The sequence below is a fragment of the Dermacentor albipictus genome, chromosome 10, assembly GCF_038994185.2.
Source record: "Dermacentor albipictus isolate Rhodes 1998 colony chromosome 10, USDA_Dalb.pri_finalv2, whole genome shotgun sequence".
In the NCBI taxonomy this organism is placed as follows: Eukaryota; Metazoa; Arthropoda; class Arachnida; order Ixodida; family Ixodidae; genus Dermacentor; species Dermacentor albipictus.
This window is the reverse complement of record NC_091830.1, coordinates 37,661,070-37,689,059: the sequence shown is the minus strand read 5'-3', so window position 1 is coordinate 37,689,059 and position 27,990 is coordinate 37,661,070. Positions and strand designations below refer to the sequence as shown.

The following is a 27,990-nucleotide window of genomic DNA, read 5'->3' as shown; positions in this document are numbered from 1 at the left end:
GCCATTCTCGCTTTCTTTTGTTCCTCCTACCCCATAGTTGATATGCGCACATTAATGAGGAAGAAATACGGAAAGGGAATACGTGATGATTATCTTAAATGTGACATAATGCTGAAGATGCAGTCATTAAGTCCAGGACTGGGGAATGTGCAGACGTACGTCGCATTTTGCGCCGATTTCGCACATGCCATTCTCCAGTTAAAGTAAAAACAACGGCCAGTATAGCATAAATGAGGTACGACACGCCTCATTTTTATTAATAGCATAAATGTCTTCAATACTTTTATATAATTCCAGAAATCCCAAATAGGCCTTTCTACATTGTGTTGGCTGGCTTTTGAATATCCCATACAGACGGCCCTTGAAAAGCGAGACGTCCGTCAATTTGCGTTCGGGCGCCTTAGGGTATTCGTTCTTTGATGTGCCTGCAAATACAGAAAGATCCTTCGTAAGTAGCTCTCTGACCCGACAGAGTAATGCAACGGAGAACACAGTAAAAAGTTTTTTGAAGCTCAGCCAGACAAATGCATACTTCAAATCTTCAAGCAAAAGGGATCCCAAATGCAATACTCGTTTTTCTTACCGACAAAGTGACGTCATAAAGCGAGCAGTTGTGGTCTGGAATTAGCCCGCCTGTTAGTTGCGCTTGCATGCGTGAGCACACGCCTAATATTGTGCATCTTATAATGAGGGCATTTTTTTTTACTCAAAGACATCACGCGTGTTTGATTGACTACATAAGTTAGGGCAATACTAGCTAAGAAAAAACACAGTCGTCATGTTTTTGCAAAAAAAAAAAACAGATTACATGGTGCATTTGCTAAGAGCGCAAATTTATTTGTGTCTCTTCTCGAGTGCTGCGCCAGAACCGCAGTAGCTTTAAGTTTAAAAGTTTAAGGGTGTTACGAACATCTACCACCTCTTCGGCACACTACAACTCTTCAATTAGCGGAAATGCTCGTTTATTCACCTGCAACATATATGTTGATCTTGAAATGCTCTTTTCATGCGTTTTCGGCCTCCGACAATATTGGGCCTTCGCCCCCCCTCCCATGCCCTCCTGCACAAAGTTTGCTGCGTGCTGTTCAAGCACGAATGTCAATTCCCTCGATGCTGCTGCCGCGCTTCCTCACTCTGGCATTTTGACACTGAGTCACCGCGGTCATCAAATGAGATATGTTCAGGTTTGTTTTTATACGGGGGACACCATACTGTTTAATTTAGTTGGGCACCATACTGTTTAATTTAGTTAGTGTGGCAATGTTTACAGGTTTGTACGGCCGATGAAACTACTATCCTTACTTTGTATAGCTGTCCACTAATTTGCAATCGCAACGGATGCTTGGCGTTTTGGGCGAAGCTGCGGCTTTTTGCTACTACCAGTGTGTAATTGTAATTTGCGAAAATGTAGAAATGAAATGAGTTAAACAGGAACCAGGGTTTAAGCTAATGGGCATTCAAACATGACAAACACGGAAATACAAGTATGAAATTGTAAAATGCCGTGAAGGAAGCTAAATTTTCTTTTCAGATTGTTTGAGAACGTATGAGTTTAAAGCGCAAACTTTTATTTCGAATCAACAAGCCTACGGCATTATCAGCTTGCTTGCAGAAACTGAGAAGCTGCATTAGATTTGAAAATTGCGTGACTGCTATGTGTTCTAACGTAAACTCTCCTTATTTTTTATATGTGAACTCAACTGCACTTGGCAGGTAAAACCCCATAATATAGTAAATGATTAAATATTACCCTATTTATTATATAAATGAAATTGGTTGTCGTGTTTGGTGACGAACACATAGAATATTTTATCACAGAATCCACCGCAATAGAGACAAGTGCAGACACGAACCTGTTACTTTTTTTTTTCATCGCTTGGTAGGGCCTGAACAGTAATGAATCCTGCAAGGCATCCGATACCAGCCATTGCTAGTCCAATTGTTGCCACCAGCGGTGCAAAGGGACCAGCAGCCGCAGCTGCTGGGAGCAATACTCCGGCCGATATGGCCGTCCCGAACGTGGCAGCCTTTCTGTCCTCGTCACTGATGGTTGGCATCTTGCTGCCGCCGACTCGCTCTGTGTCGCTCCTCTTTCAGGTAACCTCTCTTTCGAACCCTACAAAAGAATTCAAAATAGACTGTTACGCCATGCAAGTGTCGGAAGGCACTTACTTGGCCTTTGCGCACTACAAGCCAGCGCATAGTTTAAAGAAAAATTGTTGCTTATCTAAAATATTTGTGCAAAGGCAGGTGCACAATGGCGCTTGTTCTTTTGACATGGATACTTTCGCCGAGACAGCATTGTCATTCGAGATTGCTGGCTTGTGGTTAGCGATCCTGCGCTACCGCGGTTTGAGGTCGTACACTAAGGCATGGCTTACACTATCGCCATGTTTACATTGGAAAGGATAATGCCCACCGAACAATCTTTCGGGGCCCAAAATCCTTTGTGTTGAATCAAAGTAGCTATACAATGGTGGATATCAGGTGCCGCGGGAAATCCGTCAAGCAAATAGACGCCACACAAACTCCAGCTTCTCGTGCGACTGTGTATATTGCAGGGCTAAATTATGCGCAGCGTCCTCTTTTTCTTGTTTTTGGGGCAGCCATCGACAGACATGTACTAGTAACGAGTAAAAGAGGAGTATCAGCGGTATATCGCACTTCTCAACTAAATTGGTAAGCGAACAGCGCAGCAGGTGCGGTAGGGACAGGTCTTTGAGACACCCGTACATGCAAACCGACACCCCAAGTACCGCGAGATGGCAGCGCCTGGTGTAGGGTGTAGCGCCGCAGCTGGCAATCTGGCTACGAAGATGGCTTCTCAGTGAGCAAGCAATCCCGTACACATTTAGGTATATGTTTACGCCACGGCTTACTATATGACACGCGGTATAAGCGGGTTATATTGTCAAGCCATTCTACCACTGAAGTTGCTCGTACCTAGTCTTGCGTTGTTGACAAAGTTTTCCTCGGAATTGTGAGAATGACAGCCGAAAAACAAATGTCATGAAACAGTACGCCGGCCGCACATTCATATCTTCTCAGACAAAAAATGAAAAGTGCGAAAGAAGAACAGAAATCTGAAAATAATGCATCTTTTGGGGGGCGGCCGTCCATTACCTCCGCGATCAGCCCACGCAAAAGGCCGCGTTTCTGCCAGAAAGCTCGACTTCGTACATAGCGTTCGTCGCCAGCGTTTGAGGGTGAATATTACGGTTCAATAAGCTGTAGTTGACTGGAAGCGTGAGGAGCAGTCAGGGATGTTTTAATGTTATCGGCCTTCCACTCCTAAAGGTGAAGCTTAAGCGTACTCCAAGCGCCACAAGGTTAAGTGCTCAGTGTCGCAGAAAATCTGGTGTCGACGTCACGCGTCCGGCGTCGACCATCTTTGAGCACTAAAATTATTCCATAACCTTCTTTGTAGCGCAACGCCGTTACTGGAATTATTGAATCTTTGAAAATAAAATGCGTCAGAAAATTGTAAAGTATGACTTACACACAACCTACAGGTGCAATAGCGTCAGATTGTAATTTGAATTTCCGATAAAACCTAATTGTGTTACTCGGAAACTTAAACATATATATCTTTTCCAGTGTGTCCACCTTTCCTGCAGCGGTGTGCTGAGCTCGCTTCTTTCCATCGACACCATCCAAACTGAGCTCGCCTCCGCACTTTCCAAGAGACCGCATTTCCAACGGAAAACTCGCCCGCGTGCATATCGTTTGCCGCCAGGGTTTCTGTGTAAACATTACAGTTACATAAGCTGCAGCTGACCGGAAGAGTGAGAAGCTGTCGGGGATCTTTGAATGCGGTAGAATTCCACTCTTAAATGCGAAGCCTAAGCATCCTCAAACGTTTTCTTCACACTTGCCGATATTAGGCAATTTTTTTGAAGATAAGACGTCCTAAAACATTCCGTGTTTTAAAGTTTATTGCATTGATAATTTTTTTTTTCAGGAGCAACAAGTTTTACTTAAGCTGGTCCGTCAATTATCTCATGAAAGAATTTACGAGTTTTATATGTGTGTGAGTAGGGATGTTGAAGTTCGCTATTTGCGAAAGCTGTCTCTTAAATATAGCTTGTTTTTTCCCTCAGTAACGTTACCTACTCATGATCGTAGCTGAAAGAACTATAAGAACGGCCACTTTCGCATGTTCGCGTACCTCTTCAGCAGCAGTACCATTGTAGTGCAGGTTAGCAAGGATGGTTTTTTGACAACACACCCTATCACATCATTACAGAAGAAATCTTACCAGTCGTAGTAGTGCGCTTCCGGGCCTCCGATGCGGACTCTGTCTGTCAGGTGACACAACTGAGCTCTTTCGTTGTATATATAACTGAGCGTGTAAGTGCGTATCCGGCCTCGCCACCTTTTTGCAATACAATATTATGTTTTTCTCTCCCTCTTTCTGAGTACATTTGTGAAGCTTTCGATGCGTTATTTGAAGTGGTTTGTTGTCCGCCAGGAGAAGCTTTTTGGAATAAGCACGTGGCTATGCACATTTATTTCCGCCTCAGCAGTTTTATCGTCCACTTTTTCCGTGAGTTCAGCATTTCAGCAACAATGTTTTTTGTTCCGTATTGGCCAGTTATCTTCATGCAGACAATGACCCTATCCGTTATCCGTCCCCGTCCGGTTCATCGCCCTTTGTTATCTCTGAGCTGCTGTTATTCCCGGTCTCTGTTTCGGGTAGCTAATGCATGATGCCTAAAACAACTGTTTTCTTTAGAAAGCAGGTGTTGTGCGCTTGTTGTGTGAAGTTCACGCAGAATAATCGAAATGCATTTATCGATGCCCCCATTATCTCGTTGGTGGTTTATACTTCGCTAACGTAACAAGGTTTACGTTAGGTACGCTCTCATAAAACTATAGTGGCTTTTCAAACCTGCGCGTTTTTGTCCGGGGTTATCAATTGTAACGAGTGCTGTTTAATGAATGGGAGCAGTTTCGTAAGGAGCGAAAATCACTTGTGTGTGCTAGTAAGACGGTTTGCGTAAAGGTAAATTAACTAAAAATCAACACTAATCGCCACAATTCTGAAAAAAGCATTACATCACCACGGACCACATAATTGCCATGATAAGGGAGAGCTGAAACGGTGCTCATACGAGACCACAACGGCTTTTATTAAGGCGTAAGCCTTTAGTGGCTCATGAGCCCGGGCGCAGTCCGGGGTGGACGCAGCACAGCGGGGATCACCGGCGAAGGGAGCAAGGAGAGGAGGCGTCCTGCCAGGAGCGCTGTGCAAGCGGGAGCTTGGGAGAGCGCGGACATGCGCGTAGGGCTGCGCGCACATTGCGAAGCCCGGCCTTTACGAAATCCTGCCCGGTCCTTTGGTAGAGAGAAGTCCAAGGTGTTCCTGATTCTATTTGCGATTACCTTAGTAAATACTTTGTAGGCAACGGACAGTATAGGTTCATTAGTATATAATTTCTCAAGTCTTGCAGCCATGTGGCTGCTATTGCAACCCATGCTCGCGGACACGGCGTCGTCCGTTCGCGCAACTGTTCAGACACCCGCCATGGTTGCTCAGTGGCTATGGTGTTATGGTGCTGAGCACGAGGTCGCGGGATCGAATCCCGGCCACGGCTGGGATTCGATCGGTGCGCTGGGACGGTCTCGCGGGCGCGCGCGTCTTCCAGTTCGTTCCAGATCTTTCTCTCCCATCGGCGGGCGCACCGAAATGAAAACGCCCGGCGCTGACGACTGAGGACTCAAGCTGGAACCGCATGGCGCGTGGCAAACGCCCGCGTTGCCGCCAACGCGCGAGCACCCGTACGTATAGAGGGAGCAGCGCTATCGCGCCCCGTTTTCCGTGTTACCGGACAACACAACTCCCAACGACATGCATTGTCTCTAATATGCCGTTAAACTGGCAGAACACTGCAATGAAAATAAACTTAATGTAATTGGACAGCGACATTTTTTTCCGGAGTGAATTTATCAAGCTTAATTTAAAGCAGCAAGATTGTGCGTGAAACAACGACTATGTACCTTCCGCATGCTGAGAGCCGCTGCTTGTTTACAACTCCTCATATAGAAAGGAGTATCGGCCGCTTACTACCGAGCAGAAGAGGCGATTGCTATTATTAATGGGGATGCTGATACTGAAGCAAGAAAAAATGCGGGTCTATGTGGGCGCGGCCTGCATGGTTGAGAAGAGAGCGAGTACCATACAGTGGTAATATTATTTCAAATTGTCTTGCCAGCATTAGCGATGAGACGCTGCGCTTCTCCGCTTCAGTTATTAAGGCCTCGTTGAAGGTTGCTTTGTCCATTTTAGGTCAACACGATGCGCGGACCAACACAATTCGCGAACGAAATCACGGTAGTACGTGCTTTCTTTGACGCAAGCGCCAGCTCTGCCGAGAGAAAAAAAATGCGCCAGAGAGGTTCCATCGAGATGCATAAAACCCCTCAATCTCCCAAAGTAGCGCCATTCGCTTCCCTCCTCCTCCGCTCGGCGCGGCCTCGACGGTGGCGCCGCCGGTGGTGGGCCTGCCGTAGCAGACGATGGCTAACACGCTACGGGAAGAAATCCGCAGGAAAGTTCGCTGGCGCCCTGCGGAGCAGTTTTTCCAATCGCGATCTTTCTTCGTCAATCGGTAACTGGCCTTTAGAATTTCGTGTTGGAATTGCGGAAGAAATAGAGAAAATGACCATTATTCAAAGTGTATTTAAGGCGTAAAGCGCGCGACGTTGAGAGTTCGTGTTGCTGAAACACGACGCAAGCACGCGGTGCACTCAAACACGCGCGTAATTACCAAAGTTTCAGGTGTTGACAGCGTGAACGTATGTGTACGTGGTTTCATAGGTTCATTCACGTACCTGCAGGACGCTTTTGTACGGTCGGCGCGTGAGAGATTCCGGCTGTGTGCGGTTACAATGCCTGGCAACAGGGCCGTTTTTTTTTCATTGCGGGGTGCTTTGGTAATCGTGACGGTTTATTTTTTTTTTAGAAGTACTGCTCCAGGAGGGTACATGTAATGGCTAACGGAGGCCTCTGAAGGGCACGTAACATTACACTAATGCAGGCGTCGCAGGGAGGGTTCGTATACAAAATCGGCTCTCCGCGATCTTATACCCCCTTGGCATGCACAGGCTTCGGCGAGGTCCATCCAGCCCTGGTTCTAGCTTTGGTGTTCCCGTTGCCGCTTTGGTGCCTTGGAGGCGCCGTCAATAATACGAAATAATGAGAAGTTGTTACAACTAGTAAATAAAATTTATTGAAGAAATACAATCGCGCCGAGGCGCCAACTTCTAAAGCAGCGCTAGCGCGCGAGTATTATGAAACGCCAACGAGGAATTTACCGGCCTACGTACGACTCCACGATCAAAGTGCACGTTAAACATACCCAGGCGAGCTAGATAAAGTTATCTGGAGCCATCCACTACGACCTCCTAGCTTTAGTCGCTTCGGAACGTTAAAAACGTTAATCACCACAAACCAAATCGATACATGCGGACGTACATTCGAAGCTAAAAGACTGCACCGTAAGTCATAGTGAGCCTTGGAAAAGCGTCGAGAATGTGCTAACTTCTGGTGGAGCTCAAAACACACCCTGAATAAAGTCGCTTTTATGTCACAGGCCAGCTGCAGATGCGTGCATTTCACTGCAAGACGAAGCTACATGAAACAAAGAGAGCACATTCGAAAAAAAAAGTCAAACAACGCGCTAAAAACCACGCAGAGCATGAACACACACTTTTTCGAAGCGGAAGGCGTGAACTAGGCTCAAAATAAGAGGTTGTGAGTAGCCGTGGCCCTTACTACACTAAGCCGTGCGTTCTTTGCCACTTCCTCGAAGTCAGCCCGCCCGATCCTGCGACTCCACACTTCTTTTTGCGTTGCGCCCACCGGACGGCAATGCAAAAAGCTTTTTGCCCTCGCTGTGTCTGTTGCCGCAACCGAAGGCGCAGCAGCATGGCATCGCAATTATGTTCTCGGTCCTGCACATTCTATTACGCTAACGTACTTCGTCAGTCCGCCTGCCATACTTTCGTCGCGCAGGCCCAACAATGGAGGTCGGCGCGCCTGGAAAGAAAAAATATACAAGAGCGCGGTGCCTGCTCCGCGCTGGAAAGAAAAACATATACAAAAGTGCGGCGCCTGCTTCCACGTGACCCAGATTGGCCAATGAGGGAGCAGAGGAGGCTGGGGAGACAGGAGGCGTTGAGGAGGACGCGCCAGGGTGAGCGGGGTGGCGGAAAGATCTAAGAATGGCGCTACTTTTGAAAAATTGAGGGGCTTTAGAGATGCACAGAGAGCAGGGCCATCTGGTGGCAAAACCAAAAACCAAAACTCGCAGTTACGCTGTTACGTCGCATGACGCAGCCTATGCGTGCTTCGCATTAAGCAATACCCGCGAGTGCCTTGAAATACCCCCCCCCCTCTCCCAAAGTCGTATCACCTGCTTAAGCGAGGGCGCCACACCTCAAAACAAATTTAAATTTTACGAGCCTTCACGCAAAAGTTATAAACCGGTGATATGGCTGTTCCCTGCAACCGAATACGCGAAGGATTCCTGAGACAGGGTTGGAGCGAAAACATCAGCATCTGAAATGGTCATAAATCTGCAAGGCAAGCTCGAGAACATCCAGCTGATTCACCCGCCTGCGAGTGAGATTGAGTGCTGCCATGAAGGGAAAAAAAAGGAGTGGAAAGTCGTCATCAGTGCCGAAGCCATTTGATTATAGTATGTTTGACTGTGAAGACAGGCGCTACTTGCTCTAAACATGTTTTGTCTCTTTCCAGAACGGCAACCAACTAATCTCAAATAATCAAAGGTTTTTAAATCTGTGGTTGATCGCATCTGGTTCGAAAATGAACGCTCACGTGTTACCTAAACCAAGGCTCTGGAAATCTATCCGGAAGCACATATCGTCCAAGCATTTCATGACGGCCATGACGGCACCCTAACCCACGCATTGAAGGAATGCATTCGTTATCATTGAAACCTGTAATTCCGTTGCATGCCGTCAGATGATAGAAAGGAAAACCGCCACTTGGAGTGCTACGCCTTGACAAGGAATATCAGCAGCTGCACTGAAGTCGTGAACTACGCGAGTGCATTTTGTTCCAACAGTTCCTTTCCCTAAATAAAACCTTTCTCATCGACCACAATTATGTCAATATTGCCGTTGAGCAAGATTTAGCAGAGAAAGTGCCTTATTATTGTATTCTCTATTCAGAAGAAATGCTCATTTTTGTACTATGGACTCCTCTCTCGAAACACAATATTTCCTGGATTAAAATATTGTTCCAGTATAAGTGATACAACGTGTTTTTCATATTATTTCTAGTCCTCAGTGAACAATTTGGATGACTTTGATATAGATTGAAACAGACGTTTCCAACGACATTTTAAAATAGCGTACCATTCTTCTAATCCTGATGTTTTGAGCAAAAAATTGCCTAAGAAATCTGTAGCAGAATAACACTAAACAGGCTTCTTATCCACCTGTAGTCCTATCTCTGCTCTAAATCACAAGCCGGAATGTACAGTGAAGTAGGAAAAGAGTATCAATGATGCGCACATTAAAAAAAATGTTGCGTTTTCAAGAATCACAAATCCAGAAAGTGTCGTGACCTAGTTCCACTATTCGTTCCGAAAAGAAAAACGAAAACCCGACAGGAGACCGTGCAGGGCGAAAAACAAGGTCCCCTAAGTAGTGCGCAAGCGACAATGGAAGCGCTGACAGGCCGAACGCCCCCTGCTGTCTCAGAGCGATTTGCCGGCACACGGCAAGCCGCCAGCAGCACGAAAGGTGAGGACGACATCGGAGAACCGCACGCGTAAATCCAGAGACAGCAGCTGCTGCAAGAAAAGCCTCAGCAGTAAAAGGTCACCGCCACATGATCGAGTGAGTTGGGTCGACGCAGCGAAAGGGAACAATATAAAGAACGCGCAGAAATTCACAGAAGCCACGAAGAAGGTATGAACAAAGTGCGAGAAGCAAATCAGACCCTAAGACAAGAAAACGCGGCGTTGCGAGCGACCATCAACAACCTCACGAGAGAGATCGCCGAGCCCAGTGAGTTGCAGCTGTGCAACAACCAGCCACTACATAGAGCCACGCCAAGCACAAGCAAGACCGAGGAAACAACCATGAACATCCAGGAGACAGCCATGGAGGAACCGGCACCGAAGAAGCCAGCCGTCGAGGCCACGCGCAAGCATGCAAACAGAAAACGATCGCATCGACACTGCAGCTGTTGTTCACCATGAAGCCAGCGCATCTTCGACGCCTGCCAACGTATTGATGAATGATCAAGAATGATCACAAGTTGAATAGAAACAACAGACATTTCTATATTTCTAAAATTACTCGTTCATCCAAAAATTAAGCCGAGTAAGCTCGATATCCAGTCCCCAACCCTCACCACTTTGTTTTTCGCGTAATAAATGCGACAATTTATTTTATTGCTATGTAGATTATTGAGCACTTTCAGCCCCCCTTTAACCGTGTTTGGTAGCATCTACTCAATGGAGAGGACAACTTTTATCAGGTCGCTAACCGTACTGTTCTCTATTCTAAGCACTTAAATGAGGGTGCGGTACCGGCAATCGTAGTAGAGCTGTGCACTGGCCGCAGTTCTGAGCCCGCGCCCGGCCCGGGCCCTACACTACCACAGGCGGCCCTGTCCCGCCCGACGCTAAAGAAGCCCGAGTTTGCCCGGCCCGCGCCTGGCCCGACCTGCAATAAGGCGACGCCGACACAAAGAGAAACAGTATCAGGAAAATCAGTTTGTTTGAATGACATTATAATGTTCAACTCTTGCATTCAATATGACAAAATCGTGAATATATACAGATGCAGCGCGCGCACAGTATTCTTATTCTAAGCTATTGTGTAATAAAAAAAACAAGTTACCCATTGAAGAAGGGTTAAGGCAAGTGCGGCGCTCCTGCATTATGAATCCGGCAACGCTGAAGTTTCGTTCACTGCTTGAACTGGTGGCCGGAATGGCTAATGCTCTCTTAGCAAAAAGAGCAAGTTTTGGGTACATGGCTTCCTTGCTTTTCCAAAACTGCACTAGTTCAGATTCCCAGCAAGGTGTCGATTCTGCGGCCAAGTAATCGGTCCGCTCGTCTTCTTCAGCAGTCTGGTTGCTGGCTACGTCGCTCCACTCGCTGAAAGAGTCCATGCATGGCTTTTTTGCGGGAGGTTGTCCTTGCAGAGTGCAGGAGCACGCCCGTGGTATCGACGCGAGAAGCTCTCTTACGTGATCGTATACTTCCTCACGCCCTTTGGCAGAAACCATCCGAAGGCGTCGAAATTGCTGGCACAACATTGTGGCCATCTTGTGCTCAATGGTCAGGATGGCCTTTGTTCGTAGAAAGTAGTGGGCATGCTGCTGGAGCTTCGCCATTTCTCTGGCCTTTAGTGGTTCGGCTTACCCACGAAGAATCCTTTCAAGTTTTGCAAAGTGCAATAGGGCTTCAGGCAACGTTGGTATTTCGTCCACCTCGAAAGTGGTCGTTGCTTCGGAAAACGGCTCCAAAAATGAAATGAAGTCTTTAAAATTTATTTTATCCACATTGTCCATCATATAACAGTTCGTCTCCTCAAGATGTACTTCAATTTTAGCACTTTGATCAAATACAAATTTTAGCATAGAAAGTTCGAGTTCCATCTTGTCGGAACCTCCTGGCGGACGGTATGAGTGACTTGGCTAGCTCGGCCGCTTTGTTTAAAAAATTTGACGAGCGATTCGACATTTTCCAGTGTCTCGCTGACAGACAGGGCTTCAGGTGTAATAAAATCTTCAGAGACTATATTCCGAAGAACGGTATTCAGGAGATGCGCGCAGCAGTTCATTCTGCTGTAGGGCTGGAGAGCACACATGATATTTGCGCCCTGGTCAGTCACAAACGTAGCCTTCTGTAGAGCGTCCCTGTCCATCCCCACTTTAGCGAAACACCGTTACAACTCTTTCCGAATGTTGTCCGCAGTCTTGCGTTCATGAGGAAAATTGCATGCAAAAAGAACGTGGGAGTGCAGGCGCCACTCACTGTCAATGTAATGTGCCATAGCCATCGTGTACGCCACTTTGCGGAAATCGTCTGTCCACATGTCCATAGCGATCGCACAGCGACCCTTATTGATGGCTATAGCCACATCCGGTAATAGGCTGCTCCGAATCTTTTCTGCTAGATCGGCTACCTTTCTCGAGACAGTGGTGCGATGAGGAAGGACGTGCTCAACCTGAACATTGCCATGGCGAGCTCCAATGCAGATTAAATCTTGAGCCACTCTGGCAAAACCACTGCCACTGACTATGTCAAATGCACGAGCGCATATCTTTGGCACATAAATGTGCTAAAGCTGCAGTTAGATTTTCTTTTGCAGATGCTGGAATCTGTGAGCTTGACATTGATGGCTTCAGAAAAGTAAGGTATTGCGTTTGCAGCGCTGTTCTTACATCGGTGCCTCTGCAGATGCGATGTTCCCGTTTTAGAAGACTTGTAAGCGAAGAAAGTCCTGCACACCTTGCACTCTACATGTACCACAGGCGAATCAGTTGCACGGTCAACTACGATGACAAACTTATCCTATACAGCGCTTTTAGCATCAGGTTTGGCAATAAGCTTAAAGCGTCCGGTTGAAATGCTACTTCTTAGGTTTTCAGCACTACACTTTTCCATGGTACAAGCGTGACTGCTTGAAGCTCACGGCGAAAGGAACAGTAAAGTTTTCTTGCACACACAGGTTCTTCTGCTTCGCCTCTCTTCTTGGAGGTACACTGATTTGGCGGAAGGCGGTGGCACACAGACGCTAAGAGGATAAGCGGACGACACACCCAGAAACAGAGAGACTGGACTTTATATACACTGTATACGAAAATAAACCCATCTGGGAGTTTTTAAGAGGTGATGTGCCCTAAAACCTCCCCTCCTGAAATATTTACTCCGATGCGATGTATGGGAGCAAAACAGCGCCATTCCCTCGTTTCACTCCGCTGGCTAGCTGCGGAAGTATTAAGGCGACATGACGCGGTTTTACTTCGCTTCAAAATCTTCTTCTCCCGTGAAACTCCGACAGGGACTTTTAAAAACTCCCCTCCGCCGAAATAGACTGGTCACGTGGCACTTCCCATGAGGCTGTGCGCCTCGCCAGCGACCGGACGCGTTCGGCGGCGCCGGCCGTGCTCATGGGTGATGGTTTGTTTACGTCTGTGAAGTGTCGTTCCGTGACAGCGTTTCGTCAATTTGTTTGCCGGATTTCCTTCCAGAAAGTGTTATAGGCATGCTTGAAGCTCACTGTATCTCAGCTTCAAGTACATTAGCTGTGATCACTTTGCTGACAACGATGAGTGCAATAGGAACGGTTTCAATTGCGGAAAAAGGCTTAGGAATACTTTGAAGCTGCTCACTGGCTCGTTATGTCGGCTCAGGTTCTGACTGTGTTTTCGTGCTGCGTGACCCTGGCTTGTGTTCTTCAGTACGTGAAATGCGACTTCTATGTCCTTTTGGGTACATGCTGACAACGTCCAGTGTAGTGTTTGATAGGACCGCGTAGCAATGGCAACAGCAGCCACTGTTCGAGCGACGACTTCCGTGCTATAGTCGCGCATGAATGGCGTACCCCAAGTTTGTTGCGGTGCTGTGTTGCCAGTGAGAAAGACCAGAGTGCAAGCAACTGTTTCTTATGTATCTGTGAACGGATATCCTCGCCCGATGAAAAACGGTAGGGCATAAGTACGCGCACTGAAAATAAATTAAGCTTCTTATTGAGCGATGTGAATCGAATTGTTATCGCGCATATAAGTTTTGGTCACGTCGTTGCGTCCGATATTGCATTAACATTACCCTCTATTCGAGACACTGATTTAGACGCCAGCCTGCTGGCTCCGAGTTTAAGGATTCACTCGACAGATCAGCGATGGAGCTCCTTTTCACAACCGAGATAGATTGCTTGAACGCAGAGCAAGTAGTGCGGTGTATAAAATGTATGACTGCGCGTTTTTCGGTGTACGTCGGCCGCTGCGGGTCATGCTAACACGTAATAATTTCTTGCTACGCTACCACTATATCGCTAAAATTTAATTTTGCTTTGTAGCGCACGCACTTACTTTTTTCTTGCTTACTGTAACTAACGTACTACTTTTTGTCCGCGAACGCCGGCAGTGTGCGAAGTCGCTTCAACACTCACAGAATGGCATCATAATTTTGAAAAATTACGCCATTAACTTTTTTTCTCTCACTATTCTGAATTAACACTTTTGTGTTGATTAAGGTGTTCCGTTAATTTCAGAGAGGCAGATCTCGTACGAACGTGCATGTCAGTCGTGATTCTGAAAACAGCACAGCTGCTTTCTAGACGGTTTCGAGGCACACAGTATCGTGGCTATATATACTGGCACCATTGCTTCTTGAGTATTCCGTGTACGTGGGATGTCTTTCAAATTCCTGCAATGGGCGTTTCTGAAATGTTTAAGTATGTCATGATATATGTGCTTTCATTGACTGGTTTCGTCGAATTTGACGCGGTCTCGTGTGCATATTTCGAAATTTGACCGGCAGCCTCTGCATGTAAACATGCTCGCGCAAACTAACGCGATGCCTCTTTTTATACACCCGTTGCACATCGAGGAAACTGCGTCAATCGCAAAGCAAAAAATAAAGAAAAGACCGAAAAAAAAACTCCCATAATTCCACGCAAAAATTCCGCTCGCACGGAGAGAGAGAGAGAGTGAACTTTAATAAGCACCAGCAGTTTTGTCGGCTGGGCCTAGGCCTCCCTCGCAGTAAAAATTGTTTAAAAACCGGGGGATCGCTAGAGGACAAGCAGTATAATCCCTGTTTACAAACTTTACTCCCACCTCGGAGTTATTTCCGTTTACAGTGTACGACTCGAACACGATACTGTTAGAGAAACACAGACAAAGAACTCAAGATACGCAAACTAACTGTCGAGCTCGGCGCTCGCTCTTTCACGACTATTCGTGAGCCGGGGCTCGCCTACTCTGCGATACGAAGCCTCACTGAAAAAACCCCTCACAATTCTCGCTCTCACGGCTTTCCGTAAGCCGAGGTTGGCTACTTCGCTATACGAAGCCTGAAAAAACCGAACTGAAGCATGGTATGCGCTCTTTTATAACCAGGTCCGATATTTCTCGAACGGCGGCGGCGCTTGGAGAAGAGGTGGGCGCCGCAGCGCTCGCACAGCTACGTCCCTCTCCCACTGCCTTCTAGGCAGAACTCGAACCCTCTAGAAGCTACCGTCGGCGCGCGCCGTCTCGCCAAGATCGCCGGGAGAGTAGGGCCCGGAGTCCGGACCGTGCGCTGGGACGGTCTCGCGCGTCTTCCAGTTCGTTCGAGATCTTTCTCTCCCTTCGGCGGGCGCGCCGAAATGAAAACGCCCGGCGTTGACGACTGCGGCCTTAAGCTGGAACCGCATGGCGCGTGGCAAACGCCCGCGTTGCCGCCAACGCGCGAGCACCCGTAGGTAAAGAGGGAGCAGCGCTATCGCGCCCCGTTTTCCGTGTTGCCAGACAACACAACTCTGAACGACATGCATTGTCTCTGTTACTGCACACATAATATGCCTTTAAACTGGCAGAACACTGCAATAAAAATAAACTTAGTGTAATTAGACAGCGACATTTCTTCCGGAGTGTATTTATCAAGCTTAGGTTCAAGCAGCAAGATTGTTTGTGAAACAACGACTATGTACCTTCCGCATGCTGAGAGGCCGCTGCTTGTTGACAACTCCACATATAAGGAGTATCGGCCACTTACTACCGAGCAAAAAGGCGATTGCTATTATTAAACGGGATGCTGATACTGAAGCAAGAAAAAATGCGGCTGTATGTGGGTGCGGCCTGCAAGGTTGAGGAGAGAGCGAGTACCATACACTGGTAATATTATTTCAAATTGTCTTGCCAGCATTAGCGATGAGACTGGACACTTCTTCACTTCAGTTATTAAGGCCTCGTTGAAGGTTGCTTTGTCCATTTTAGGTGAACACGATGCGCAAACCAACCACAATTCGCGAACGAAATCACGGTAGTACGTGCGTTCTTTGCTGCACGCGCCAGCTCTGGCGAGAGAAAAAAAAATGCGCCAGAGAGGTTCCATCGAGATGCACAGAGAGCAGGTGGTGGTGGTGGTGAAAAACTTTTATTGATGAGAAGGCCAAAAGTAAAAAAAAATTAAAAAATTAAAAAGCAGCGTTGTGGGCGGCCTTCAGGCTGCCGGTTGTGGCGTCCAGGCCATGCCTAGTTGCGACGTCCTCCGCCCAGTTCACCAGCCGGAGTTGGATATCCGGCTCGGTGCTGGACAAAGCAGCCTCCCACTGCTGCGGATTGCTTAGGCGCCAAGAGGCAGGGGGCAAGTGTGCCGGGCAGGAGAATAGGACGTGATCGTAATCGGCGCGGGAGCCGTCACATAAGCGACAAGCCGGCGAGTGCGTCCCGGGGTGGAAGAGGCCAAGGCGTGCGGGAGTAAGATAGGTATGGGCCTGAAGGTGGCGCCATAAGTGTTGGTGGGGATGGGAAAGGGATTGGTACGGAGGGGGGAAGGTGAGACGAGAGAGGCGATAGTGCTGCGTTATATCGCGGTACGTGAGGAGCGCGTCGCGCGTATCCATTCCCGCCGAGGGCGGGCTTGCTCGGTCAGTCGAATCTCGAGCGATGGAATTGGCCGCCTCGTTACCAGGATGGGCCGCGTGAGCGGGCACCCAGATGATTTGGATGGGGCGAGAGGGAACGGTATCGGAACGCAAGATTCCGATGGCCGGGCGTGCCACCCGTCCAACCGCGTAGTTGTAGACCGCAGGTTTAGAGTCGCTGAAGATGTACTTCGCGGAGGTTTGCGTGATGGCAAGGGCAATAGCTGCCTCCTCGGCCTCGACAGAGGTAGAAGTGTAGACTGAGGCAGTAAGAGTGAGTCGGAGAGAATTGTCAGTGACGGCAAGGGCATGTGCTGGGTAGCGGCGGTACGGGGCAGCATCTACGTAAGCCACGGCGGCCTGCCGTTCGTACTGACGCCAGAGCGCGGAGGCTCGCGCTGCTCTACGGGAGGGGTGGTGTTCGGGATGCATATTTTTAGGGAGGGGTTTAACGGTTAGGAGGGGCAAGACATGGGAAGGGATGGGCAGTGATGTGGGAAGAGGAATAAGAGGGGAGAGATTAAGGGTGGAGAGAAGTGCGCGACCCGAGCGGGTGCGGGAGAGACGGAGGAGCTGGGCCGTGCGATGGGCCTCCGTCAGCTCCGTCAGGGAGTTGTGGACGCCCATCGACAGTAACCGAGCCGTCGACGTAGATGTGGGAAGGGACAGGGCTGACTTATATGCGTGGCGAATGAGGCTGTTGACTTTGTCTTCCTCGGTACGAGAAAGGTAGAGATACGGAAGAGAATAAATGAAGCGGCTGAGAACAAAGGCCTGGACCAGGCGGCGGAGGTCGTGTTCGCGCATGCCGTGGTGGCGGTTTGCAATGCGGCATATGAGGCGGACAGTGTGGTGTACAGTGTTTGTGAGTCGAGTGATGAGGGTGGTGTGCTTGCCATTGGACTGAAGAAAGAGTCCGAGGATGCGGAGGGTAGAGACGAGAGGAATGGGTGTGCCGTCAAGGTAGACGGTGAGTGGAGAAGGCGATAGGGGGGCCATCCGCCCAGGCCGAAGGAGCAAAAGCTCCGATTTGGCCGGGGAGCAGCTCAACCCGATGGCCCGGGCGTGAGTTGCTACCGCGTCCACACCTGCCTGTAGAGTGGTCTCCATGTCGCCAAGATTGCCGGTGGTCACCCAGAGGGTGATGTCATCGGCGTAGAAAGCATGAGACAGAGCTGGGATAGCTCGTAAAGCACGTGCCAGCGGGAAGAGGGTGATGTTGAACAGAAGAGGGGACAGGACAGAGCCTTGGGGGGTACCCTTGTTGCCAAGGGAGAAGGAAGGAGAAGAAAGTGGGCCGTATGAGATTTCGGCTGTGCGGTGGGCGAGGAACGCAGTGACGTAAGCATGGACACGGGGTCCTTCATGGAGGGAGGAGAGAGCGTCCAGGATGGCGGTGTGGTGTACATTGTCGAATGCTTTAGTAAGGTCCAGCGCCAGGATAGCTCGAGTGCGTTTGTGGTGGGAGGGGTGTAGGACATCCTCGGAAAGTTGGAGCATGACATCCTGGGTGGACAGCTGGGAACGAAAACCGAACATGGAGTCCGGATATAAGACATGATCATTCAGATAGGTCTGGAGGCGGGCCAGGATGACATGCTCGAACAGCTTGCCGAGACAGGAGGTGAGAGAGATGGGGCGGAGGTTTTCGAGGGCAATAGGTTTGCCGGGTTTGGGGATGAATGAGACACGTGCATGGGTCCACGAGGATGGAAGAGTGCCAGCCTGCCAATGTGTATTGAGGAGATCAGTAAGGGCTTCGAGGGAGGGGGTGTCTAGGTTGCGGAGTACCTTGTTGGTGATGCGGTCTGCCCCCGGGGCCGAGGTGGTGCGGAGTGTGAGTAGCGCCGCACGAACCTCGCCCACGGAGATGTCTGCCTCAAGGTCAGGGTTTGGGGAGCCGGAGTAGGTGGGAAGCGGAGTAGGTAAGTCGGTGCAGAGGTAGTGGTCCCGGAGAGCCGCCAGGAAGTCAGTATCAGTGAGTGGGGAGGAATGAAGGAGATGGGAGATATCCTTGCGCTGGGAAGATTTAGTGTGTGTAGGGTCTAGCAGCACCCTGAGAAGCGACCACGTGTCGCGGAGGCCCAGGTTGCCTGCCATGCGGTCGCAGGTCTGGCCCCACTGTTGTCTAACGAGAGAGGCGCAGTGCTCCTCCATGTCCAACGCGAGTCGGGCCAAACGGAGGCGCAGGCGGCGATTGTATTTCTGAGCCTGTCACCGGCGGTGGACAGCGTGATAGGCCTCCCAAAGGTGCAGCAGACGGCTGTCTGCCGTAGTGGAGTGTGGTGCTGTAGGGAGCGTGGATGTGGCAGTGTGGACGTCCGCCAAAAGTGTCTCGGTCCAGGCAGAGAGATCGGTGATAGGAGCAGAGGAGGAAGTAGAGAGACGAGTGGAGCGAAAGCGGTCCCAGTCGACTATCTGGGTGAGACGAGTAGAGGCGCGAGCAAGGGAGGGGAGTGGGAAAGTTGTACAGAGGACGTAGTGATCGCTACCGAGGAAGACCCCTGTATTAGTCCAGGTCGGATTGGCGACATTTTTGGCGAGGGTAAGGTCCGGATTGGTGTCTCGTTGAACACTAGATCGTAACCTGTGAGAAGGGAATGTGGACAGAAAATGAGATTGCGCGGATTAAGAATCTGCCACACACTGCACATAACTACGCACGAAATAGAAGTACACACTATACTGGCAAGTAAAAATTTGCGACTCCTTCCGAGTGCCGTCGAGAAAAGGAAGGAATGGGTTGCTACGGTAAATGTTAGCTAAAACACGCACAGCGATGTTTCACAGTGGGCAAAAAATTCCCGGCTCTCTCGCAGAACCGAAGACCACGCGACAGTGCATAGCCCATACCAAACAGATATCGAATCTTTGGGCAGAAGTCCAGTAGAAGGAATGACCTAAACGTACGCCGAGAGCGATGCGAGCGTGAGCGTGCCTGTACGAGTGAGAACATGTACCGCTTCTTTGAAGCTAGCCGCTCCGGCATGGCTCCGATCATCCCGCGCGATTTGTGTGCAGAACGTCGCGTACACGCCCTTGCGCGTTTCGCGCGGTAGCGTCCGCGCAGTGAGCTAGCTTCATGCTCGCGTCATTCTTCACCGCGCGAACGGTGCTCGAGTGCGACGCTTAGCTCGAGGCGACAACGCGCCGATTGGCGCTCCATTCGCTTCTGGAAACAACGCACATTCGGATCGGTCCAACTCAAAGAGGCAGCAGAGAACGGTGGCATGTTTGGGTTATCGCTTATTAAAATTGTACAGTACGCCTTCAACGGCAACCCGCCGCGCTAGAAAAAGAAGCTTACTGCGGTAGTTTTGGCGTTGATAGACGATAAGGTGAGCCCGTCGGCGGCTGTGTTCTTTGACCACGTCACCCCACCTCTGTTCATTTGCGCTGTGTATCCATGTACAGTCACCGCACGGAAGCTGTGACTAATCGGTTGGCCGTTCTCCGCAAATCCCAGAGGCGATATATATTTCGTGGTGCGCGCATCATTAGTCGCAACCTAAATCGAGGCGCGCTTAACCGCTACAGCACAAAAGGTGATTACACTAACCGTATGGTATACTACGGAAAAAAAATAATTCTGATGTTCCACGTGCCAAACCAACGTTCTGATTATGAGGCACGTCGTAGTTGGGGACTCCGTATAATTTCGACTTCCTGGAAATTTTTACGTGCATACAATGCACAATGCACGAGCGTTTTTGCATTCCGCTCCTTTGGAATGCGGCCACTGCAGGGATCGTATCCACGACCACGAGCCCCAAATTGCCACGGAGGCCGCCATAGTTACGAAATGCGCAAGCGTGAAGTGCAACACTGCCTTCCAGTACGAGTGTGGCGCAAGCGTAGCACAGCTGCACACCTGCTGCGCGATTATTTGTCGCGGTTCTCCTAAACTCGTAGTGCCTGCCTAAATACCTTGAAAGGCAGCACGACTCTCACGTATCGGAACGCGATAACAAGCGCTTGGACGGCATACGCGAGCCCCCATGAAAGATGACGTGGCCACTGTACAAAATTATCAGTGCGCAGAGAAGCCGATCCTTATGTTCCAATTGTGTTCTCTCATACAAATGAAGGAAACGTTATTAGACAGGAACAAATGAAGCAATGCAATTTTACGCACATGGGGCGCCGCTGCCTCTTCGCCTACCATTGTTTCAAACGAAGTGACGGCGGCAGCGAGAGTTAGTATCGCGCGCATTTGCTCCAGAGCATGCGGTTTGCTTCAAGAAAGTGAACGGTGTGCTTAACATGTCACGCTCCTCAATGCCAAAATAGAAAAGAAGGCTACGTGCCCAAGAAAACGGGATTACTTACCTATCTTCAGAAGTGCGGCTGCGACTGTTTCGGGGTGCCTTCTCTCCAACAGGCATCATGGCCTCTGCCGCGCAACTCATCAAAACCGTCAGGCTCGCACATCAGTAGAAGACTAGTTGTTGGGTGAGCCAACCACTTCACCGGATAAACGTCCCACTTATCGTCGTTGAAGCATTTCACTAAAATGTGCGTGATGATGTCCGAAAAGAAATACTTTCATCAAGAAGCACGAGGCGCGAACCACCGCACAACTACAACCGAATAACTGAGTCCGAAAGACGTTCACAGCTTCACATGGCTTCACTATCGTATTCAGTTATAAAAACCTTTCAAATACAAAATAACGGCACTTAAGAACCACTAATTGATTAGCAATAATTTTTCATCAACTAACCTTCATAAATTTTTAAGAACTACCTAATTTATAGCGTAAACAATAAATACTACGATCAAAAAATCCGACTACGAAACTAGCTGTAACCATATGTACTGTTGCAAAAGTGTGCGCAAAACGAAGCTCGGTTGCGCCCGTTTGCGCGCACACATACACCCCCGAACGCTACCTTAACGTTTGTCGCGCCACCTAGAAATAAAAATTACTACTAGTTTTGCTATTTTTACAAAAATAAAACTTCAAAAATAGTTCGCAGCATCTTTGCAGATAACGAGGTGACAGGTAAGCTACAATAAGAGTCCGTTGCCTGTATTTCTTTCATTTCCCTTTAGTGTTCTTAACTGAACATACGAGACTTGCAGGCTGGGAACATAAGACGACAGTTCGGCGAGGCTCAAATAAATCGCGTGCTTCTTGCAAGGCGACAAACGGGAGCAGCCGCAGATAGAGCGATTAGCTGTGATACTGTTGCGGCTGCTGCTGAATCTGAAGCTCTTTCAAGTCAATGGTTATAGCGGCTGCGCGCTGCGATCTCAAAGCGCGTTCATTCTTTGATCTCTAGTACCACGGACATTGGACAAAAAACTATATTTGCTTTACGGACAGAGGGTACGTCGCAGGAAATTCGAAGGCCTCACCCGTGTATGTTTGTAGCGTGTGCGCGCTTGCATCCTACGGTTCCCACAGTGCGTCCGATGCTCGTAGGTAGCGTCGTCGCCTGTCGGCGCCTGTCTTATCGCCGGCCGCGCTGCCGCCGTGTCTACTTTTGGGGAACTCCACATGCGCGTAGTCACCGTGTTTGCAAGTGAATTTCGCATTCTTCTGCTCCGCGAAACGTGCTCATTTCGGATCGTACCAATGGTTATGTCATCTAGTGTATGTTAAAACGACGATGGCATTTGTACACCGGCGAAGAAATAAATCATTATGAACTTGGGCGGTCATGAATCTAGTCTAACGTTGCAGTTTTTACGTAGCGAAAAGGGCTACGAAAGTGGGGCGGTCCCGGAGATAGGCGCTTCAAAGCGCCAGCTGTAGCGACATCACCAGGAAGTGGCACGCCGCGCACACGCCAAGCATTTCAGAGCTTACTGGCTTTCGAATGAGAGGAGTATGCGCGTGCTCGTGGCCTATTGGTTAGAGTACCGGGCTCGACGGCCGACGTTCGATTCCACCCCATCGGTCACACACAATTTTCTATTAATGAAAGCGAGGCGAAAGAAGAACCTACCTGCTGCAAAGTGACAGGAATTAGGTTGGAACGCATCGCAAAACATGTTTGGAATGTCTTCATATGCGATTTCTAATTATTGTATACTGTACTCAACTGCTACACAATAAAAGAACAACTAGAAAAATCAACACAAATTACCCGATACATTGTTTATTGAGAACACTCAACGGTAATATTGTTGTGCAAGGATTGAGGGTACTCAATTGCTCTTGAAAATTTGTTGAAGGCCGTTGTTTCAACAATTCCCCAACAATATATCAATGGTTAATCAACACTCATTTTTGTACGGGTTGTCAACGGTCAGCAGAATCGAAATAAATTTAGTTGTTGTGTTCACCTCAAACAAAACAGTGGGTTCACTTTTTTTACCTCTCATAATTTCATCGATGAACTAAATCTGAGTAAGAATGCATAGAGTACTGTAGATCGGCTATTACGATGATCATTAGCCAGTGTGATTCCGCGCACGGGGCACAGACCTTGGATATCATCCGTGCTCACGCTCACACTCTAATGTGCTTAACTGAATTTCTCGATGTGCATTTTTGGATGGCCCCAGATATTTAAAGGCTAAAGTGTGCGAATGTGGCTTAGAAACTAGTATTTTAGCAGCACCGTGGAGAACCACGAGGAGAATGAACGGCAACAATATACCCTGGCGGCATCTTAAGACGGCAGCGTGTGTAAACAATACCGTCGCGTCGGCAAGTGACGCGCATGGAAGGGCGACAACGGCAGCATTGTGAGGAGGAAGGTCATTATCTGAAGCTGTAATGATCCAGCCAGCATCATGAACGTGCAAGCACTGAGATGCCAAGTCACACAGAACGAAGAACTGAATCTCAGCACGTGCACGGTCAATGACGGTATGATGGCGCGATAGGAAATCCCAGGAGAGAATCCCATTGCGGAAGCAACAAGTTAGCACAAAGAAATCAGTTAATTTCAATATGTCTTGAATCCGCAACCTGGCAGCGCACATAGCGACTGGCTGAACTTGTGCACTGGCTGCGACAGTACCGAAGGCATCATGGTTTACGAGCGACAAAGTTTTTCACTAACCACAGATACAGAAGAACCCGTGCCGACAAACACAAAGCACTAGATATCATCGACGAACGCTTCAATAACGTTAGTGGGGGAAAAGCGAGGACAACAACACACTTCGTGCATCAGGAACTGCGGAAATCGATTTTCCGCCGCAGTAGTGCTCGCGCTTAGCCTACGACGCACGGGTGAAAAAAGAGAGACGAGGAAAAAGCAAGGACGCATATCAATTCAGGACAACATTCATTTGGGCTAGATGGTGCATACTTGAATTAGGAAGGAACAGCGCCAACTAAGACGATCACAAGAGGGGGGAACGACAACAGTGCAGTTAGCAGTGCGCCAAGAATTTGTACCCTGTTTCCGCGCAACGAAAAAAGGAGCCGCTGGCTGTCGGGACAAATGCGCAGGAGAGAGCACCGGCAGACGAGGCGCTGAAGGCGAAGGAAACATTCAGCGTTTTTGAATTTCTAATATCCCCTGTTTAATATTTGACTTTCCTCACTTTCCTTTTTTCGCCTACGGGGCAGAAACCTGGAGGCTTACGAAAAGGGTTCTACTCAAATTGAGGACGACGCAACGAGCTATGGAAAGAAGAATGATAGGTGTAACGTTAAGGGATAAGAAAAGAGCAGATTGGGTGAGGGAACAAACGCGAGTTAGTGACATCTTAGTTGAAATCAAGAAAAAGAAATGGGCATGGGCAGGACATGTAATGAGGAGGGAAGATAACCGATGGTCATTAAGGGTTACGGACTGGATTCCAAGGGAAGGGAAGCGTAGCAGGGCACGGCAGAAAGTTAGGTGGGCGGATGAGATTAAGAAATTTGCAGGGACGGCATGGCCACAATTAGTACATGAGCGGGGTTGTTGGAGAAATATGGGAGAGGCCTTTGCCCTGCAGTGGGCGTAACCAGGCTGATGATGATGATGATGATGATGATGATGATGATGAACCAGAGGTCTCAGCACGCGCTAAACCATCACGTTAAATCACGCCAGAAGTGCAGTCAGCCTCATTCTGCGTCATACTCGAATATAAGCCACGAAATATAAGGCTTCTTTGGACCGCGCCGAAGGAAATACCTAACTAAATCAAAATAACCTGACTAATATTCTAAATAACCGTAACTAACACGACCGGCTCGACATCTACCCCAATTCGCTTCATTCGCAACGGAGCGCGAAATTGCCCAGAAGCCAAATGAAGGTAGCGGCTAGCTCACCGTCCCACAGCAGCCGTGGAAAAGTCTTAACCCTAACGACCACTCTGCAGCTGTTGTCCACCATAAAGCCAGCGCATCTTCAATGCCCACCAACACATTGAAGAATGATCAAGAATGATCGCAACATGAATAGAAACAACACACATTTCTACACTTCTAAAGTTACTCGTTAATTCAGAAATTAAGTCGAGCAAGCTCCAGATCAAATGCCCAACGGTCGCCACTCTGTTTTTCGCATAATAAATGAGACAACTTATTTTACTGCTCTATAGATTATTGAGAACTTTCACCAGTTCTTTATCTGTGTTTGGTAGCTTCTAATCAATCGACACAACTTCTATCAGATCGCTAACCGTACTGTCGTTTATTTTAAGTACTGAAATCAGGGTTGAGGGTTTGTTATCGGCAGTCATAGTACATAGCAATGAACAATGCACGATTATAAAAAAATGCAGAGCGTGCGTTACTGAGGGCGGTGGTTGTATTGAAATTAGGTCAACGAAAAAAAAGCCACTAACCTGTAAAATGCTGATGCGCTCCCGTATGAACCTTACGTCCGCCCCGACTGCCGCTATCAAAATGCTTGGTGCAGCCTGGAGAAGAGCCTTTTCGTCCGGTGCAGCGCCCACGCCTCTGGGTGGAAATGACGTAGACGTTACCGCGCCTGCGCCTGTCGCGTACTGAAACCTCCTAAACAAGCGGACCCCGACCCCATTCGTGGGTGTTGCTTAACGGTTTTGCCGATGAGTCGTACCCCTGATTTCAGTTGGGAAGAGAGGGAGGGACTCACTTCCTGGCGACAGTCCTCCTGACGCTGACTCCTGAGTGTTTGCGCGTTCCCTTGCGGCGAGCAAACAACGCGCGTCAACTTTCCTAGACTAGCTTAGTTGTGAAACTCTCCGCCTGCGCGCTTACAGCCGCTGTCGCCACTTCTGTGACACCCGCCAGATGGCAGCGCCGTTCCATCGAGCTCCACCGCAGACGCCTCGCCGCAGCCTTGAGCTCGTGTGGACGGGCAGTTTGCGCTTGTTTCACGCTCGCTGGCACTCTCACTTTGTCCGAATTGATGATACCATGAGAAAGCGGTATCCACCTATAGCAATAAGATTTATCGGGCCAGTTGGTTCATACTGAAAGAAGGGTAAACGGCACGAAAGGAAGAAACGCTTACAGCGAAGCGCAGAAGCTGCGTTTCCAAATGTCGTTTGTTTCTTCCTGTCGTCTTAACGTTACGCGCAGTTTCTTAATGTTTCGCGCAGTTTAGCTCAGGAACCTGAAGATCTGGCCAAAAGGCGTGATTGTAGGATGATCTTCATCCCCACCGAAGCTTCTCACCACGCCAAAGAAGCGCTACAAAAAGAAAGATGAGGTCAGTTTTTGAACACACACGCCACAAAAAAAAAAAAGATCGTTGGCTGTTCCACTCCGTGAAGATGGTTAACCGGAGTAGCTGAAACGTGCGGCCCCTGTATTTATCACTGGGTTAATCCCGAGGGTTCATTAAATTATTTCTCAATTATAAGGTTACACCCACAATCGGCTGCGACGTAAAGAACGACGTCACTGACGGTATGCCCGCAGTCTGCCATTAGCGCTTGCGCTCGATGTTTCAAGTTTCCTCGGCGGCGTGGTTAGCAGCCTTCACCCGCCATTTGCCGCTTGTGATTATTCCAAATTAACGTTCTTCAAAATTAATTCTGTCCATTACGTAAGACAATGACTAGCTCATGGTCCTCCCACGGGACATCCGCGCCAAGATCACGGTCTGACCTATACCCAAAAACTTACACCCCGAAAACAACAGCGGCAGACGACAAGCGAGAGGACAATTCCTTCTTAACCAAGCCTTGGCGAACCGCGAACGCTCAGCTTTTGTGGACGCGGCGGCAGACGCGGGAAACAAAGCTTTCGCAGACGCGGTTGTGGACGGCCGCGGATCCACAAGGCATGCAGCCACGGTAATTGCAAGGAAGCCTGAACAGGCCGAAAAGGTTGCGATCGCTGTTGCGCTCACCGACGACAATCTTTCTCACATCTACAGCGACTCCATAGCCGCTATCAGAGCTTTCCAAACGGGCACGGTCTGCGCAAAGGCTCTCAGAATTGTCGCAAAGAAATAGATTAAGAACCACGTCATATACTGATTCCCGGCACACTTAGGACCAAAGATCGGCGACGTCTGCAACCTTAACGAGGCGGCACACGAGGCTGCGCGCGCGCTTACAGACTGCGCGGCTTCACCCGAGCACTCGGAGAACAAGGACGCCTCCACTACATACAATAGAATCACTAAACACTGCTACCTACAACGTAGAGAGTATAGCACGCCACATCGCACGCTCATTCGAGCTCAAGTGGTTACACTCGGAATGCTACAGACAAATACATACCCCACGCAAAACAGACTACACCATTACATGCCTGAGCCCTACGACAAGTCTTATTGCACCAATTGCAATACATCTCTTAACGTCTACCATTTACTCTGGCTGTGCTCGCAAGCTCGCATAAACTCCGAACCGGACAAGCGCAAGTTTGAAGAAGCGTTGTGGAGCGATCGAAGAACTCGCTGCTCCCCAACTCTGGGCCGTCCAGCAGGTACACGAGGCCGCCAGGAAACTCAACCTCCCGGTTCCGTCGTGGGAGACGCCCACTCCATGAGAGCCCAAAGCTCTCGTGGTCTGCAGGACCTTGAATAAATTTGATTTCCTTCCTTCATACTCCCTTAAGCAATGGCTCATACCCCCGTAAACGCGGCCTGCCCATTACGACGACCGAATTGAAATTCTACGCTGGAATGATGAACGGCAACGCAGTCATCTGTGGAAGACGATGACGACGAACGCGGGAGCAGTGGCACGAGCGCGTGCCGTATCTCTCAGAGTTCCAGATCGGCACGATGAATCACTCTGTTCCACGCCTAGCGAAGCGTCGCATTGCTGGGAGCACTTAAAAACTTACGCGCCGAACTGTCGACATCGTTCCTATAGCCGCCTATGCAGCCAGGTACGCAGCACGTCGGCATCGTCTGCTGATATTCTTAGCAAACTCGGCGAAGGCTAATTTCACGGATTACATGCTTGCTGAAATGCGCCGTCAAGAATACACCACCGCTGCACCGCATGCATAGTCCAGCC

At 49.0% G+C, this 27,990-nt stretch overlaps 1 long non-coding RNA gene across 5 annotated transcripts; it reads right to left on the bottom strand.

Moving 5' to 3' along the window:
* Positions 1-220: 220 nt before the first annotated feature.
* On the bottom strand, positions 221-27,990 carry LOC135911857 (uncharacterized). Of its 5 annotated transcripts, none has more exons than XR_010567477.1 (4): positions 27,973-27,990; positions 25,372-25,486; positions 1,854-2,116; positions 221-425 (listed from the first exon to the last, which is right to left on the bottom strand). It is a non-coding gene; the product is annotated as an uncharacterized lncRNA (long non-coding RNA). The 5 variants fall into 5 exon arrangements; XR_010567480.1 differs by lacking the exon at positions 27,973-27,990 and adding an exon at positions 27,815-27,830; XR_010567478.2 differs by lacking the exon at positions 27,973-27,990 and adding an exon at positions 25,644-25,661.